Raw genomic sequence first — 17,087 nt, forward strand, 5'->3', positions numbered from 1 at the left:
GGACTCTGACTGTGCCCAGGGCTCTGCTAACCAGGTCCATGGCAAGTGCTCTGTTTGAAAGGTATATGGTACTTAGGTGTAATTATAATTGGCTCTGATAACCTACATGTAAGTCCCTAGCACATGATAGGGCATGTAGGTTTAAGGACCCCAGTGGAGGTAAGGCTCCTGTTGTGTCTGATGTCATTTTAAAGGCAGCCCTAACTTTCTAGCTGCTTTTAACATAAAAGTAAGGCATAATTTGACTTTGGAATTAAAAGTACTTCCAAAGTCTTAAAGTATCTTATTTTTTCATATAAGTCACCCCCGAGGTCTGACCTAGGTGCCTCAATGGTAGAGTGCAGTGTAATTTTAAGCAGTGACTATATGTTATAAAAGTTATTTTATAAGCCCTGGTGAGGGAAAAACTGCCAATTTTGTTTCCCCATTGTAGTGCATTAGCTCCATAGGCTAACAATGGGAGGCTTTATTTTAAATTAATAAAGTCTTACTTTTGGTAGGATTGAGCTGGAAATATCATTCAAGATATCAAATGAGTAGTTAGAATAAATCCAACAACTTGCCAATGTTAGATGTATTATAACTATTACAGGGAAATTGTTTTAGAACTCTTTCTTAAAGTTACATAAAACCAGCCCTGTAGAAGCCTTTCCTGGTTGGTCAGCTTTTGACAGGCTGAGCCAAGCTGCCTTAATGAGGTGTGATGTGGCCTGAACTGAGACAAATGAAGCATCTGGTGGGTGGAGAACTGCAACAGCAGATGGCAGAGCTGGAATGAGGCTGGGTGGCCATACTGGTCTTCAAAGGAGGGAAAGACAGTTGGGACAGAAACTAGACCTCCCATATTTCCTGCACCATCAGCCAGATGAAGCCCTGTAATTAGATTATGAAAGGAACTGGAAGGGGGGTGTAGGGAAAAGTTAGCCAACCCTGTGGGTGGGCTAGGCTAAATCTGAACCTCCATGAGGTATCATCTTGATTTTTTTAGGGAACAGTGCCCTCTTGGATTGAAATGTGTCACACTTCACAGGAAGTGGCACCCTGTACTTCATTGATCAGTCATGCTCCCTTACTTGCCAACATAAATGTTTAAGAGTTGCCCAGCAACTCAGATCCCTGCTGGAAGAAATCAGAAGAAGAAGGACTGCCTTGTTGAACCTCTGGCCTGGACCAAGAAGATCTGCCCTCTAAAGGACTGAACCGGCTTCACACTCTCGATTTCTCTACAAAAATGACTTTGCCATGGTTCTCAAGATTCAGGAGTAGACTCTCTGTGAGCAACAGGTACAAAGGAGCTAGCTGCCAAGAATCCCCTGCATCGGGTCCTGCAACAAGAGCCCAGCTGACCAGAGCCCAGTGAACTTTTAAGGAAATGTAGTCCCAGCTCCCAATGAGCAACTCAAAGCTTCTTGAACCTTGAACCAAGTTTGTGGACACTGCAAGACCATACATAAAGGCCTTCTGGAGGAAGATCCACACTTTAGGAGAAGGCTGGAGTACTTTTGAAAAAAAGCTCCACAAGGTAACCAACTCATCGTCGACAGTCAACTCAGCGACGTCCGACCGTGACCCGGCCTTAATTTTAGGTTTGTCACACTGAAGCTCCGGAGCACTTTGCCATTGATGAGATCTCCAGGAGCTAACCTAAGCATTGCGCTGAGCCAAGCCCCTGTCATTGAACCACAAGCGGCCTGAAGGGAAGACATGCTTGACGTAGAGGGAATAAGCTCAGAACAAAAAAGACTAAAGGCCTGATTATGACATTTTCGTAGGGGATTACTCCATCACAAACCTAGAATTATACCTCTAAGTAACAGTGCAATCTAGTTGCACACATGACACATACATTATACAATAAATTATACAATTATACAATGTTTTTTTCATAAACAGGCCATTGGCTTTCTTACTTTGATGTATTTGTTAACCCAAAATACCTTACCTCCATCAACCACTTTACTCAGAGTGATTCACATACAACTGACTAATGAGCTGTACACATTTAAAATGTATCCTTATGTTAAATAAAAAGGAAACTCAAAAATTTAATTTAATTCCACCCCAATACAGAGATATTATATAGGGTGAAAAAATAAAATAATAACCTTGGATCTGTATGTATCTGTTTTGTCTCATATAGTCTGTGGACTTTATCTCAACAATAATTTGAATCACGCCTTAATGTCACCAATCATATTCCTTTCCCAGTTCTAAGCCTTGTTTGGATTCCCCCAATAACTGTAGCTCATGCCTTAAGGTAACTCTAACTTTCACCCTCGCCATGCACAGTTTTTTCATAAATAGTTTTACTGCAAATATTACAATGATATTATCAATGATGCCATTGAAGATGTCATGAGTGATGTAATATCTGGGGTAATTAGCAGTGCATGGTGAGGGCATGAGCACACCTTGCAGCCTGAATCCAATATTGCCAACCCAACCCCTGCTGAGTTTTTTCATCTCCTTGTCTGCATTGTCATATAAGTGGTAAAATCAGCACCAGCATGAATCCCGCTCAGCATCATGGACAGCAAGGACACTGTGCACCCAGATGCCATGGGACAGGTAAAACAGAACTGACTGTCATGGCCATATCGTAGAACCCACACAACCATAACTCTGCAAGGGTTCCACGCAACTCGACCCCTAAGTGGTGTTTTGTCACTAGTGGTTTTTCTCCATTGACTTCAACGTAATGTTTAAAAGCCATTTTTGCTGTAATTTAATTTTGCTTCTAACATCTCTAACTCCGGTTCTACTGATGCAATTCTGTATATTTTGTTGTCTAAATGAACATAAAAATAAGCTCTATTTTTTAAATTGGTGTTGGATTTCTTTTGAGTCATGTTAATTGCTTATTGTCCATGTTGTTGCTATGAAATATTCCTCTAGTAAAGCCCGACTGTTCTTTGCCACACTACCAGGACTGAGCTAAGGATTTATTATTGTGAATCCAAGGACGATCCATGAGAGTATTACAAGGTGAGGACTAACCACAGCACCACATAATACCCCACTTTCCTGCAGGCACCAGTACTAACTTTTTTATAATAATAATGCTATTCTCATCAGTGCTTATTGTCATGAACATTAAGACACTTTGGACCTAATTCACAATGGGTGCTTATCATTTTGAGTAAGTTTACTACTTTTTGGTGTTCATCCACCTCAGAACCTTCTAGAAAGTGTCAGCGTGATCTGTTAAGTGGGGGCCAAGGAATTTCCCACAGGAATTTTAAAAAGAGTTCTAGAAAAGAATGTGTGTGTGCAAAAATGTCGTCATGTCCTGATCTCTCTCAGCAGGTAGAACGCTTCCCGGGCTGTGGCGGTTCTGATATTTACAATATTAAAGTTCACCAAAATGCTGAACACGTTCAAATGACGGGTGCCTTCGCCTTTGTGCAAGTGGCAGCATGTACTTATTTGTTAACAACTGGTACCACAGACAAACCAAAGAGGGCACTCTCCAGATTCCAACTTCCTTTATTCAAACCAGCATAACGCGTTCTGGCCTTCATCAAATGCCAGTCAAATCATGACGCCAATCAAGTCTCTTTCTCTCTCTCTCTCTCTCTCTCTCTATATATATATATATATATATATATATATATATATATATACATATATATATATATATATATATATACATAGATACATATAACACCAATGATGATGACTGGGTGCCCGAGGAGGGCGGAGCGCCCAGGTGACATGGCTGGGCCCCAGGGGATGGCATTCCTGGAGCGGAGATCAGCCAGGGGAGGGGACTGAGCAGCACCTCCCCCCCAAAAAAATATTATAAGGTGGGTCCCTGTGAGTTGCGGTCCCCGGGGCCAAAACTAGCTGGGGAGGTGGGTCATGCAGCCCCTGTCTCCATTTAAGGAAGGCCAGGCTCCGGGGTATTGGTCCTTGGGGCCATGATCAGCCTGGGGAGGGGATCATGCAGCCCCCCTTAGACATGTAGGGGGCCCCAGGGATGGGGTCCTAAGAGCTTTACTGGCAATTCAACCAATGAGATAGCACTTACTAACTAGCCAAAAGAAAGTGCTTCAGCTGACATTTTTTGCTAAACTGTGGACTCCTGTTGAATAAGCGAACAGGTGTGCTTCCGTTCAGGCCATGATGCTCATTTCACAGAGTTTAAACTCAACAGGAAGCATTTACAAATATAAATGTACAAGGTGCCCTAGTTGAAGCCCCACTTCTGAAAAGGACAAACAATCCTAACTCCTGGGCTTGGGGAATGCAAAGCAAGTGTGTTTACTCTGTGATTCCATATTGAAAAACAATCTGAGATCCTTTGTGAAAGGGAATGCATTTTCCATCTGTTGGAGCACAATCAGACACTCTCACATCTACTCTCACACCTACATAGACTCCTCTCACACCCATTCTCACACCCAGACAGACACTCTCACAGCCACTCTCACACCCAAAGAAACCCTCTCACACCTATTATCACACCCATAGAGACAGGCATTGCGGTCAACTGCTGCTGTGCACGCCCAAAGGCCATGTGCAGCATGGGTTGGGTGGTTAGGCGAGCAGGGCTGGGCGCAGGCCAGGAACTACGGCCAACCACCACCGCGCACATGCAAAGGCCATGCACAGCGCAGGGTTGGGTGGTCACAGAGGGGTGGCTTCAGGCCCTGGGGCAAACCCCTGCAGCGCATGGCCAAAGGCATGTATAGTAATGAAAATTATTTTTTGTTAAAAAAACGTAGAAATTCACTTAAAAATCCAAAAATTACAGGGATGTTACAGTTAAGTTCTGAATTTACTCACACAAAACAAGGGAAATTCAGCAGTTATAGTTTGTGTTATTTCAAGTAACTATAACTCGCAGCCCAAGGTAACTATAACTCGTGCCATGCACTGCTAATTACCCCGATATTACAGCACTCATGACAACTTTTATAACATCAATAAAAATATCAATGAAACATTAGAAGTTAAATTATTGAAGGAAAAACTGTGCATGGTGTGAGTGCATGTTATAGTTACCTCATGCTGTGAGTATGTATGTATATATGTGTATATATATGGAGATCAGAATCTTCCTTTTCAATTTCAGATTAAGGCATTTGTTCATTCTGTTTTCATGTTTTGCTTCAAACAGGAAAAATCCTTCTTACATTAACACCGCTTCTCATGCAACAGTGTGCCCCGGAAATTGAACACTTTAATGGTTTTTATATTGGACTAGTAGATTTTTAAGTAAAAATAATCCACATTTTTGTAGTCTGGAAAGCTCTTGTACTCCGAAAAAAAAAAAAAAAAGCTTGCACGGTCTCTTGGTGGGTCAAGATGTGCTAAGAAAAATAATTGTGAACCTTATCCATAAAGCCTTCTACAAATCACGATACGTCTTGTTTCAGTGTAAGTTTTTAACAACACTCACCTGGGAGAGTTCTGCACTCCAGTTCTCCCTTATTGGTCAGTGTCCCTTGAGAGAGGCTAGCACACTTTGGAGGCTGTGCTAGCCTGAAAGGGCTACGCCTTTACTTGCAGGACATGAACTGTCACCCACTTTCAGAAAGAGTTTCAGGTTTTTTTCAATGTTACTTTGTGACTGACTGGTGTCTTAAGTTACTTGTGCTTTGTACCCAGCCTATTTGTTCTTGAATTTCTCAATATACTTAGAAGGATTAAAACTTGATGTAGACCAAACTTCCTAAAGAGGAGCCAATGAGAACTATTGTGGCCTTTGAATCGCTTCCATTTATGAATACCTGCGTTTGGATCATGTGGAGGGGCGTGTGTAGCAACCAGTACACTTAACAAGAAGGTTGTGTGATTTACATGCAGCTGTTGGAGCTGAGAATGGGGCCCAAATTGTTCTTCTGAATGTGTATCTTTCAAAGCATCTTTATATAATATTGCTAGAGCAGTCATGATTAAAATGTAGCATCAGTGAGAACTGCAGGTTAACACAGATGAAAGCACACTTCATAAAAAGATGGAATAACTTTGGTTAAAACGGCGAGAGGCAGAAAGCGCAAGTATAATCCTCTATCTGACACTACGGGATCAATCCAATAAACATGTAGGGAAAAAACAGAATTATGTTCCCTTGTTCTCATGCCTCTGTATGTAGTAAACCTCCAACTTTATTTGAATTCTTAAATAATTCCCAAAGTACTCCCAGAAGCTCCCTACTACCGAAGGTTCCCAGGACTACTCACATGTACAAACATTTCTACACATGGACGTGTATCAGCAGTACAATTATGCATGCAGAACAGTAACACAAAAGTGCCTATATAGTTTTCTTTTTTACTTCATGCTGAAATATGCTTTCTTGTGAATGAGCTCATTCCCTTATTCCTCATTATTAACTATGCGATATTCGTAACTAGTCAAAACCTCAATATACATTTATTCCCAAATCGTACATTTATGAATGTTTTCAGAACGGGACTTTATCGTTAGATTTTTTGTGAACACCACAAATCTGTGAAATTGTGGGTATTCACCAAATTTTGTTGGTGCATCTAGCCAAGAGAGCTACAAACCTGTCCCAGGGAGCGACTTGCGTTCAAGGACAGGGGTTGTCCCTGCAAATTAATTAATCTGCACAGTAGTGTTCATCGCAGACAGGCATACAGAGTTTATGGTCTGGGCACAGTATAATATATGTTCTTTCAAAAAGTCTGAACAGGTTTTTGTGCGACTTGAACTGAACAGAAGCAGCGCAGAGACTACACAACGAGTGAGACGGACATTGATAGTATATTGTGGAGTGTAGGCAATAGAAAACCATGGAAGTTAGGTCGTTTTAAATAGACCGTCATATATTGATTAATAATGTATAGTACCACATCTCTAGTCTCTCGGTATAAAAAAAAATATCGCTTTGGAACCACACTGGCTTAGAAAGACATTATTAGTCTGTGAATCATTAAAGCATTTATATGGGGGTTGTTGCATCTATTCAGGTCTTTCTGAGACTTCCCTTAACTAGTATAATGTTACTGCAGTTTTGATGATATTTTTACTTACACACCAGCTAAACTAAATTGTATTTGTGGTAATAAATAAGAGAAGATTGCTATTGTTTAGGTACAATTTAAACAAACAGGACAATATAAACCGTTCACACCAATATTACGTTATCAACAGTGCTTACAAGAGATTGTCATTTTAATTGATTCACACACAGTTCATTCCTCAAGTGAGAAAGGGGAAAACATGTATCCTTACCTTCAAAACTATGAAAATGAATAGTGGGGAAAGTGTAAAATGATTTGTAAACAAATACTACTACAGGATAGGTGTTGAAAAAAAGAACACATACACTGATGGTGGATTATGTTTTTAGGCTTATTTATTCCGCAATCAGTTAACTGATCTTTGAGTACAAAAGGGCATAGCAGAAACATGAATGTATCAGACAAGGAAATCAATCATATGCCAGAAATATCCTACTGAAAGGACAGGGGAAAACTGTAGGCAGAGATGAAAATATAACACATTCTTTACTAGAGTCTTAACCTCTTAGCTGCTGGGCCTTTTCCCCCCCAGTGCTGAGCCCTTTTTTGGCTATTTGGGGTAGTTCGCGCTTAGGGCTTCATAACTTTTTGTCCACATAAGCTAACCACGCCAAATTTGCGTCCTTTTTTTCCAACATCCTAGGGATTCTAATGGTACCCAGAGTTGGTGGTTTCCCCTGGAGGAGACCAAGAAAATAGCCAAAATACAGTGAAAATTTTGTTTTTTCCAAAAAAATGGGAAAAAAGGGCTGCCGAAGAAGGCTTGTGGTTTTTTCCCTGAAAATGCCATCAACCAAGGGTTTCTGGTGCTGAAATCACTATCTTCCCACCTTTCAGGAACGGGCAGACTTGAATCAGAAAACCGAATTTTTCAACACAAATTTGGCATTTTACTGGGACATACCCCATTTCTACTATATTTGGTGCTTTCAGCCTCCTTCCAGTTAGTGACAGGAATGGGTGTGAAACCAATGCTGGATCCCGGAATGCTAAACATTTCTGAAAACTAGACAAAATTCTGAATTCAGCAAGGGGTCATTTGTGTAGATCCTACAAGGTTTTCCTACAGAAAATAACAGCTGAAATAAAAAAATATTGAAATTGAGCTGAAAACAACAGCCATTTTTCTTTATGTTTTACTCTGTAACTTTTTCCTGCGATGTCAGATTTCTGAAAGCAATATACCGTTTTGTCTGCTGGACTCTTCTGGTTGCAGGGATATAAAGGGCTTGTAGGTTCATCAAGAACCCTAGGTACCCAGAGCCAATAAATAAGCTGCACCCTGCAGTTGGTTTTCATTCTATACTGGGTATACAGCAATTCATTTGCTGAAATATGAAGAGTGAAAAAGAGGTATCAAGAAAACCTTTGCATTTCCAAAATGGGATCAAGATAAGGTTTTGAGGAGCAGTGGTTATTTGCACATCGCTGAATTCCGAGGTGCCCATACTAGCATGTGAATTGCAGAGCATTTCTCAAATAGACGTCTTTTTTACACACTCTCTTATATTTGGAAGGAAAAAATGTAGAGAAAGATAAGGGGCAATAACACTTGTTTTGCTATTCTGTGTTCCCCCAAGTCTCCCGATAAAAATGATACCTCACTTGTGTGGGTAGGCCTAGTGCCCGCGACAGGAAATGCCCCAAAACACAACATGGACACATCCTATTTTTTTTATAGAAAACACAGCTGTTTTTTCCAAAGTGCCTACCTGTAGATTTTGGCCTCTAGCTCAGCCGGCACATAGGGAAACCTACCAAACCTGTGCATTTCTGAAAACTAGAGACCTAGGGGAATCCAAGGAGGGGTGACTTGCGGGGCTCGGACCAGGTTCTGTTACCCAGAATCCTTTGCAAACCTCAAAAAGTGGCTAAAAAAACAAGTTTTCCTCAGATTTCGGTGACAGAAAGTTCTGGAATCTGAGAGGAGCCACAAATTTCCTTCCACCCGGCGTTCCCCCAAGTCTCCCGATAAAAATGATACCTCACTTGTGTGGGTAGGCCTAGCGCCCGCGACAGGAAACGCCCCAAAGCGCAACGTGGACACATCAAAATTTTTGGAAGAAAACAGAGGTGTTTTTTGAGAAGTGCCTACCTGTAGATTTTGGCCTCTAGCTCAGCCGGCACCTAGGGAAACCTACCAAACCTGTGCATTTCTGAAAACTAGAGACCTAGGGCAATCCAAGGAGGGGTGACTCGCGGGGCTCGGACCAGGTTCTGTTACCCAGAATCCTTTGCAAACCTCAAAAAGTGGCTAAAAAAACAAGTTTTCCTCAGATTTCGGTGACAGAAAGTTCTGGAATCTGAGAGGAGCCACAAATTTCCTTCCACCCGGCGTTCCCCCAAGTCTCCCGATAAAAATGATACCTCACTTGTGTGGGTAGGCCTAGCGCCCGCGACAGGAAACGCCCCAAAGCGCAACGTGGACACATCAAAATTTTTGGAAGAAAACAGAGGTGTTTTTTGAGAAGTGCCTACCTGTAGATTTTGGCCTCTAGCTCAGCCGGCACCTAGGGAAACCTACCAAACCTGTGCATTTCTGAAAACTAGAGACCTAGGGCAATACAAGGAGGGGTGACTCGCGGGGCTCGGACCAGGTTCTGTTACCCACAATCCTTTGCAAACCTCAAAAAGTGGCTAAAAAAACAAGTTTTCCTCACATTTCGGTGACAGAAAGTTCTGGAATCTGAGAGGAGCCACAAATTTCCTTCCACCCGGCGTTCCCCTAAGTCTCCCGATAAAAATGATACCTCACTTGTGTGGGTAGGCCTAGCGCCCGCGACAGGAAATGCCCCAAAACAGAACGTGGACACATCACATTTTTTCATAGAAAACAGTGCCTACCTGTGGATTTTGGCCTCTAGCTCAGCCGGCACCTGGGGAAACCTAGCAAACCAGCACATTTTTGTAAACTAGAAACCCAGGGGAATCCAAGATGAGGTGACTTGTGGGGCTCGGACCAGGTTCTGTTACCCAGAATCCTTTGCAAACCTCAAAATGTGGCTAAAATACCACGTTTTCCACACATTTCGGTGACAGAAAGTTCTGGAATCTGAGGGGAGCCACAAATTTCCTTCCACCCAGCGTTCCCCCAAGTCTCCCGATAAATATGATACCTCACTTGTGTGGTTAGGCCTGGTGCCTGCGATAGGAATAGATCACACAACGGTCAATGTTGGTCCTTACGTGAGGCAGCTGTTGACCCTGGGGTGATCCATTCCTGACACAGGCACTAGGTGTAGGCACTCAAGTGGGGTAGTGTTTTTATCAGGACAGGTGAGGAGTCACTGGGTGGTAGGAATGTTGTGGATCCCAGCATATTCCTGTAGTTTGTGTGACAGAAATGCGAGAAAAATAGAGTTTTTTCTCAACATTTCAGCTTTGCAGGGTATTCTGGGTAAGAAAACTTTGGGGAATCCACACAAGTCACACCTCTGTGGACTCCCCCGAATGTCTAGTTTCCAGAAATGTTTGGGTTTAGTGTGTTTCTCTATATGGCCGCCGAATCCAGGACCAAAAACACAGGTGCCTGCCTTACAAAACCAGTTTGTTTTGCCATAGACAATTTTGATGTCTCCACAATATGATTTGGGTGGTGGAATTTGGGGCTGAACTAAATTGGTGAGCTCCCAAGAGAGCACTCTCTCTCTGCTTGCCGCCGCATTCACCTGCTCTCTGGGTTGGCCTAACCCACTATTACCCAGTTGCACGAACAGCTTGCGAAGGGACAGCAGGACTGTCCTCATCACCTCCCTCATAATGTACTGGAAGAGGAGTTTTCGAATGGGACTCCTCTGACTGAAAAATCACTCCCAGAGTCTGCGCCATTGTCCTATCCCTCAGATGCTGCCTCAGTATCTGATGTCTCAGTCTCTGATCCTATGTCAGAGCGGTCCTCTATAACCCGAGTGCAGGCAGCAGTCATCCATCAAGATGCCATCTCTGCTATTGGCTAAACTGTTGCTCTAAAACACTAGCCTACGTAGACAGTCACAAAATCGATGGTGTGTGTGAGATACGTGCAACAGTAGAGGCCACCTTACCTGCGCTTCTTCCCTCAATCAGCACGTACTTTCAAGACACTCAAAAAACACCTTGTCACATACCATTCGTCACAGTCTTTAGCACCTCCTGCGCCCAGTCCAACAATCATTATTGGTGCTCCCACTCCCTCCTCCTCGGATTCCCTCATTACCACCCAGCAAAAGTGCCCTTCATCTCTCCATAGACTTTACTAATGTACTCAGCTATTTACATAAAATACAGATGTGCTCTTTGCAGTAGGCATATAAACCTTCTGCGCTTCTTTATGGCACTAAAACTGCCACTAGACAAGTCGGACCCTTTTCCCCCCAGGGAAACCACACACATATTGACAAAAGTGATGTATATATGACAGCCAACCACCTGAAACTCAACTCAAGCAAAACCGAAATAATCCGCTTTGGCCCTCACCAAAAAAACCTGGGACCCCCCATGGTGGCCCACCACGCTAGGCCCTGCACCCACCCCCGCCAACTACGCACGCAACCTCAGCATCATCCTAGACTCCTCCCTCTCTATGACCCAACAAATCAACGCTCTTACCTCCTCATGCTTCAACAAACTCCGTATACTGAAAAACATTCAAATGGATCCCCACAGAGACCAGAAAAACTGTCACTCACGCACTCATCAGCAGCAGGCTTGATTACAGAAACGCCCTCTACGCCGGCACCACTCTAAAACTCAAGTGCAAACTACACGCATCCAGAACTCAGCAGCACGACTCATCCTCGACCTCCACCGACACTAACACATCTCTCCACACCTCAAATCCCTCCACTGGCTCCCCATTGACAAAAGGATCACCTTCAAGATCCTCATCCTCACACACAAATCACTCCACAACACAGGCCCTGCCTACCTCAACGAGAGTCACCTTCCACACCCCCACACGAAACGTCCGTTCAGCTGACCTCTCTCTCGCCTCTGACCCCCGCATCAAACACACCACCACCGGGGCAGATCCTTCTCCTACATTGCACCCAAAACATGGAACGCACTCACAACCCACATTCGCAAGACCCAAAACCTACTTCTTTTCAGGAAGGGCCTCAAAACCTGGCTTTTTGAACAGTGAACCTCCTAGCCCCTTTCCCTCCCCCCCGTCCCCCCCCCAGCGCCTTGAGACCCTCACAGGTGAGTAGCGCGCTTTATAAATCTCTTTGATACAGATCTACCTATATATATATATATATATAAATATATATCTACATAGATATATCTATAGATATATCCATGTACCTAGATATATCTATCTACATAGATATATATATATATAGATATATACATATTTTTTTTTAGTTGTTGTATGGTTTCCTTGGGGGCCAAAATGGCCCCCAGGGAAACCCTACAACATCTAAAAAAAACAATTGCCCCCACAGGGGGTCACCCTGCCCACGGGCGACCCCCTGTCATTTCATTTTATTTTATTTTATTTTATTTTTTTTTTATTTTTTTTAAATCCCCTGGGGGGGGGGGGCGCGATCGCGCCGCCCCCCCTCCCCAGGGGGCACCTACCTTTTTATTTTTTTAGGAAAATTATCCGGGGGGGGCGGCCCGTTTTCCGGGGGGGGGCTGCCCCCCAAAAGTGAAATCCCTGGTGTCTAGTGGGGTTTCCTGGCCCCCGATCGCAGCTGTGCTGCGATCGGGGGCCAGGAAACCGTTTCAGAAGGCCTCATAAGAAAGGGGAGACTCTCCCCTTTCTTACGAGGCCTTCTGAAACTGTTTCTGGCCCCCGATCGCAGCTGTGCTGCGATCGGGGGCCAGAAACAGTTTCAGAAGGCCTCGTAAGAAAGGGGAGAGTCTCCCCTTTCTTACGAGGCCTTTTCAAAATGTTTCCTGACCCCCCCGATCGCAGCTGTGCTGCGATCGGGGGAGCCAGGAAACCTGAAAGTGTTTCCTGGCCCCCGATCGCAGCACAGCTGCGACCGGGGGCCAGGAAACACTTTCAGGAAGGCCTCGTAAGAAAGGGGAGACTCTCCCCTTTCTTACGAGGCCTTCCCGAACGTGAAAAAGGCCGTTTTCCCCATGAAAGCAGGAAGCGGCCGCAAGGCTGCTTCCTGCTTTCATGGGGAAAACACCTTTGCAACGTCAGCGCGCCTCGCGGCGCGCTGACGTCACAAAGGGGCGGGTGGGGGGCGGGGGGAGACACGGTAGCTTCCGTGTCTCCCGGGGGGGGAAAAAAAATAAAAAATAAATCCTCGGGTGCGACGCACCCGAGGATTTATTAATGCCCTTCCTGGTGTCGGCCACTGGTCGTGACCCGCACCAGGGAGGGTGTGTGGGCGTCGGCCAGTGGCCGACGCCCGCATTTAACGGGTTAATGACGAGTGGAAGGAAGGAGTTGCATCCTGTCCATTTCTGGAAGAATGGACGTCAGGGTGACAAGAAGCAAGGGAAACAACAAGAGGACAGAACAGGCTTACTGTAATTATTCAGGGGAACCTTTCTGTGATGGATTTGGATTTATTTTTCTTTAATTTCACTCTTGTGATACTAGGTACATTATTACTGAGGGGACACATGCTCTCTTCCATCCCATGTAACATCCCTAGTGTCCGCAAATGCAGCAAATGATCTTCAGTACCAAATTTGTTTCCATCAATTTCTACCTGTACTTCATAAAGCCAAGGGCAGTTTCATCAACATGAAAAAGCTGTCAGACAGTAGGCATTATGAGGGTGCTGGTGCCCCCTGCAGGTGACAGCATTGCCATGGGCTCAATTAGGAGCTGACAACAATGCTGCTGCCACTTTCCTGCTCGGCTGACTGGAGGAACCGTGGCTTCCACTGGTCAGCCCAGAAGGAAAGTCTTAATGAGTCTGGTGGGGAGGTCGCCAGCACGGTGGCAACCACCCAGTCAGGAGTTTGGCGGACAGGTGCTCACGTCCATCAAACTCATAATCGAGCCCAGATTCTCTCAGAACTGAGTTCTGACCTAACCAGATTGCTTTGATTAAGTTGGAGGGGCACCCCATCCTATTTTGATAACTCGATTTCTAACTTTACTCTAAATTTATGGTATTCCATTTACCAACATTTCGATAGATACAAGGCTAGGTCAGCTATGCTGGTATTCTTACTTGTAACCTCTGCATAACCACATATGACAGCTACATATGTTCCACTCGCTGAGCCATCCTACCAGCTTTTGCACCTCTACGTGGCATTAGTTATTTTTTCCCATCAACTGGGTGGTCAATGTTTGGGGAGCTAGACCGAAGTTTCTGATAGTTTGAAGACACTCATCTTTTCTGCAAGAGTCTGTTTTACTTTTCACCAATTCTCTCAAAATGAAAATGTCCTTTATCTCTGCCTTTTGTTAATCAAGAGTGCAGAACATCTATTTTGTTGTTAAAATCTCCAGTCTTCATCACTCCTTACACCTTCCCTCCTCTAACAATAATAAAGACTATTATTTTTATTATTATAATTATTATTAATATTAGTGGTAGAAGTAGTGGTAGTGGTAGTAGCAGTAGTAGTAGTTGTAGCAAGAGGAGTAGTAGTAGCACTGCTAGACGAGTTATAGTAGCAGCCGTATTTCTGACATCATACTTGTGATATCTATAAATGAACATCACAATAGCACAAAAACAAATACAAGGCCTATGGCCTATGGCCCACATCGGTGGTTCTTAACCTTTTGTGGTCTATGAACCCCCCCTTTATCATTACTGGAACCCGGGGACCCCCACTGAATCCTTATTGAAATCTGAAGATCCCCCCACAGAGTCATTACTGGAAGCTGGGACCCCGGACTAAGCATTGTTGATGGTCTGAACTGCAAAACAATGCACAGAGTACAGAAACAAGCATTCATCAAAAACATGCACAAATGATAGCACATTTTATTTAATTTGCAAACAAATATAAATAAGAGCTAACTTTAATAGGAAGGTTGGAGCTTTTCTAAATTCAATTGAAGCCACACATTGCCCATACTATATTCTGCATGATGCACCTGCACAGCTCCCACAAATCAAAGTGAGGACACTAATGTAATATTCAGCATCCAATTTCAATTTCCTGGACACCTCCAGAATGTTTTAAAGTTTTTTATTGTATATTTAGCCAGTTTATTTAAATTCACTTTATTAATCGATTATAACATTATTTTATTTTCTAAGCAGTCATGGACCCCCCTGAGGAGTCTTCGGGGATCTCAGGGGTTCCCGTAGAACTGGGTGGGGATTGCTTGCCCACACTATACATATGTTTGCTGATGTTTGCATATTTTCCCACTCTGTGGAGAACACAGGGGGTATCACAAATGTCCGCACAGAGCAGACAGGAGTGCTAAATAACAGTACCCCAACATGTTGACAGAACATTCTTTTTTTATGTGACCCTGCAAAACTCTATCATATGCAAACCCTCAACAGGTTGTAGGTGATACCTGCTGCTCAATCAAGCTGTGCAAGATTAGCCACCTTGAAGAGCGGTCCAGAGCCTGTTTAAAATCTTTCACCGCACCTTCCCTTGTGTGAACTCACTCACAGTAGGTAATGAAGAGTTCTCTGGTACAGAAGGGGTCTGCAAACCCAATATACAGTGCTTAGGGCCAGATGTAGCAAATTCCGAATTTGCGACTCGCAATTTGCGACTCGCAAATCCGGATGCAGGATGGTGTCCCTGACACCATCTGCGAATCGCAAGGGGGTCGCAAAGACCCACCTCATTAATATTTATGAGGTGGGTCGCAATTTGCGACCCCCTTGCGATTTGCAGCACTCACAAGGATGGTGGCCTGCTGGAGACAGCAGACCACCATGTCTGTGACTGCTTTTAAATAAAGCAGTTTTTTTTTTTTTGTATTGCAGCCTGTTTTCCTTAAAGGAAAACGAGTTGCAATACAAACGAAAAAATGAAATGTTTTTGTTTCATTTTTTCAGAGCAGGCAGTGGTCCGTAAGACACCCCTTCCTATTTGCGACTCTCATTCCCATTTTGCGAGTCGGTAATCAGGTTACTGACTCGCAAAATGGGAATGAGCATCGCGATGTGCTTTTTGCATGTCGCAAACAGCTAAATTCGCTGTTTGCGGCATGCAAAAAGTTTCGTACATCTGACCCTTGGTTCTGTGCCAAGGAACTCTGTACATGCTTTGGAATAGGGCCACAAGATGTCTATCAGCCTATGGGTGTGGTCCTTTGTGCACTATTTTATGAGCACTATTGGTCCTTGTGTATGTTCTGAAAAAAATGTGCGAGGGCCAAAGGTAGTCACAATTGCTTGTATGATAAGGCGTGAAAAGGAACACACAGGTGCTGGGACTGCAAATCTGCATTTAGCATTACGGAATGGCCTTATGCCACTACCGCTTGTTTTGATCTGGTATTGCACCAAGACCTGAAATATTCATCAATTTCAACAGTTTATGAGTTAAATTGTCAGTTGCTCTCTCATGCTCCATTATCCATCAAAGCTAGAACACACGAGGAGTGCCTGAAAGAGAGCGATATTGCTATGATTCCATGGCAAAACACGACAAAGACAAGCATGCAAAAATGAAAAAATGAGCAACTTATCGGAGTGACACCGCCGTTTATTGATAGGAAATAACTTCCCATGTCCAATCGCTCCGATGAGCACTGAAAAAGGCATAGCAGGTAAATATGTGCAAACGTGCAGAAAGTGTCAGCAAAACAACATTACAATATGTGCTTTTCGAATGTGAAAAATATGCAAAAAATGATATGTCTTGGGTTCGTGAAAAAGTCTCTGTGGAAGATATACCGCTGCCTTTCACGCCTGCCTGCACAGGAATCTGCTGGGATTTTCCAATTCATGAATCACTCAAATAAGCATAGTAAGCAATAAACCCCGGAAAATATAAATATAAAATGCATGCCTTTCGGCCAGTAACGATAGGACTAATTAATTCAGCAGATCACCAATTGCAGAAGTTGTGACAAAGGCAGTTATTAGCCAGAGGGAAATGGGAGAGACGATTGCTTGAAATCGCTAAATCTATTTTTAAGCGCGCGCCTGGCCCTCGATTTACGCGCGCAGGACTGCTCTCTTCAATAGATCTTATGCTGTCAAA

The 17,087-nt window shown here is 43.7% G+C and overlaps 1 protein-coding gene across 1 annotated transcript in view; it reads left to right on the forward strand.

Annotated features, from left to right (window-relative positions):
- The window catches only part of LOC138249575 (protocadherin-9-like), a 1,035,193-nt gene that overhangs the window by 40,502 nt on the left and 977,604 nt on the right, over positions 1–17,087 (forward strand). The gene's annotated exons all lie outside the window — the stretch shown is intronic.

This window comes from Pleurodeles waltl, chromosome 8 (assembly GCF_031143425.1).
Source record: "Pleurodeles waltl isolate 20211129_DDA chromosome 8, aPleWal1.hap1.20221129, whole genome shotgun sequence".
NCBI lineage: Eukaryota > Metazoa > Chordata > Amphibia > Caudata > Salamandridae > Pleurodeles > Pleurodeles waltl.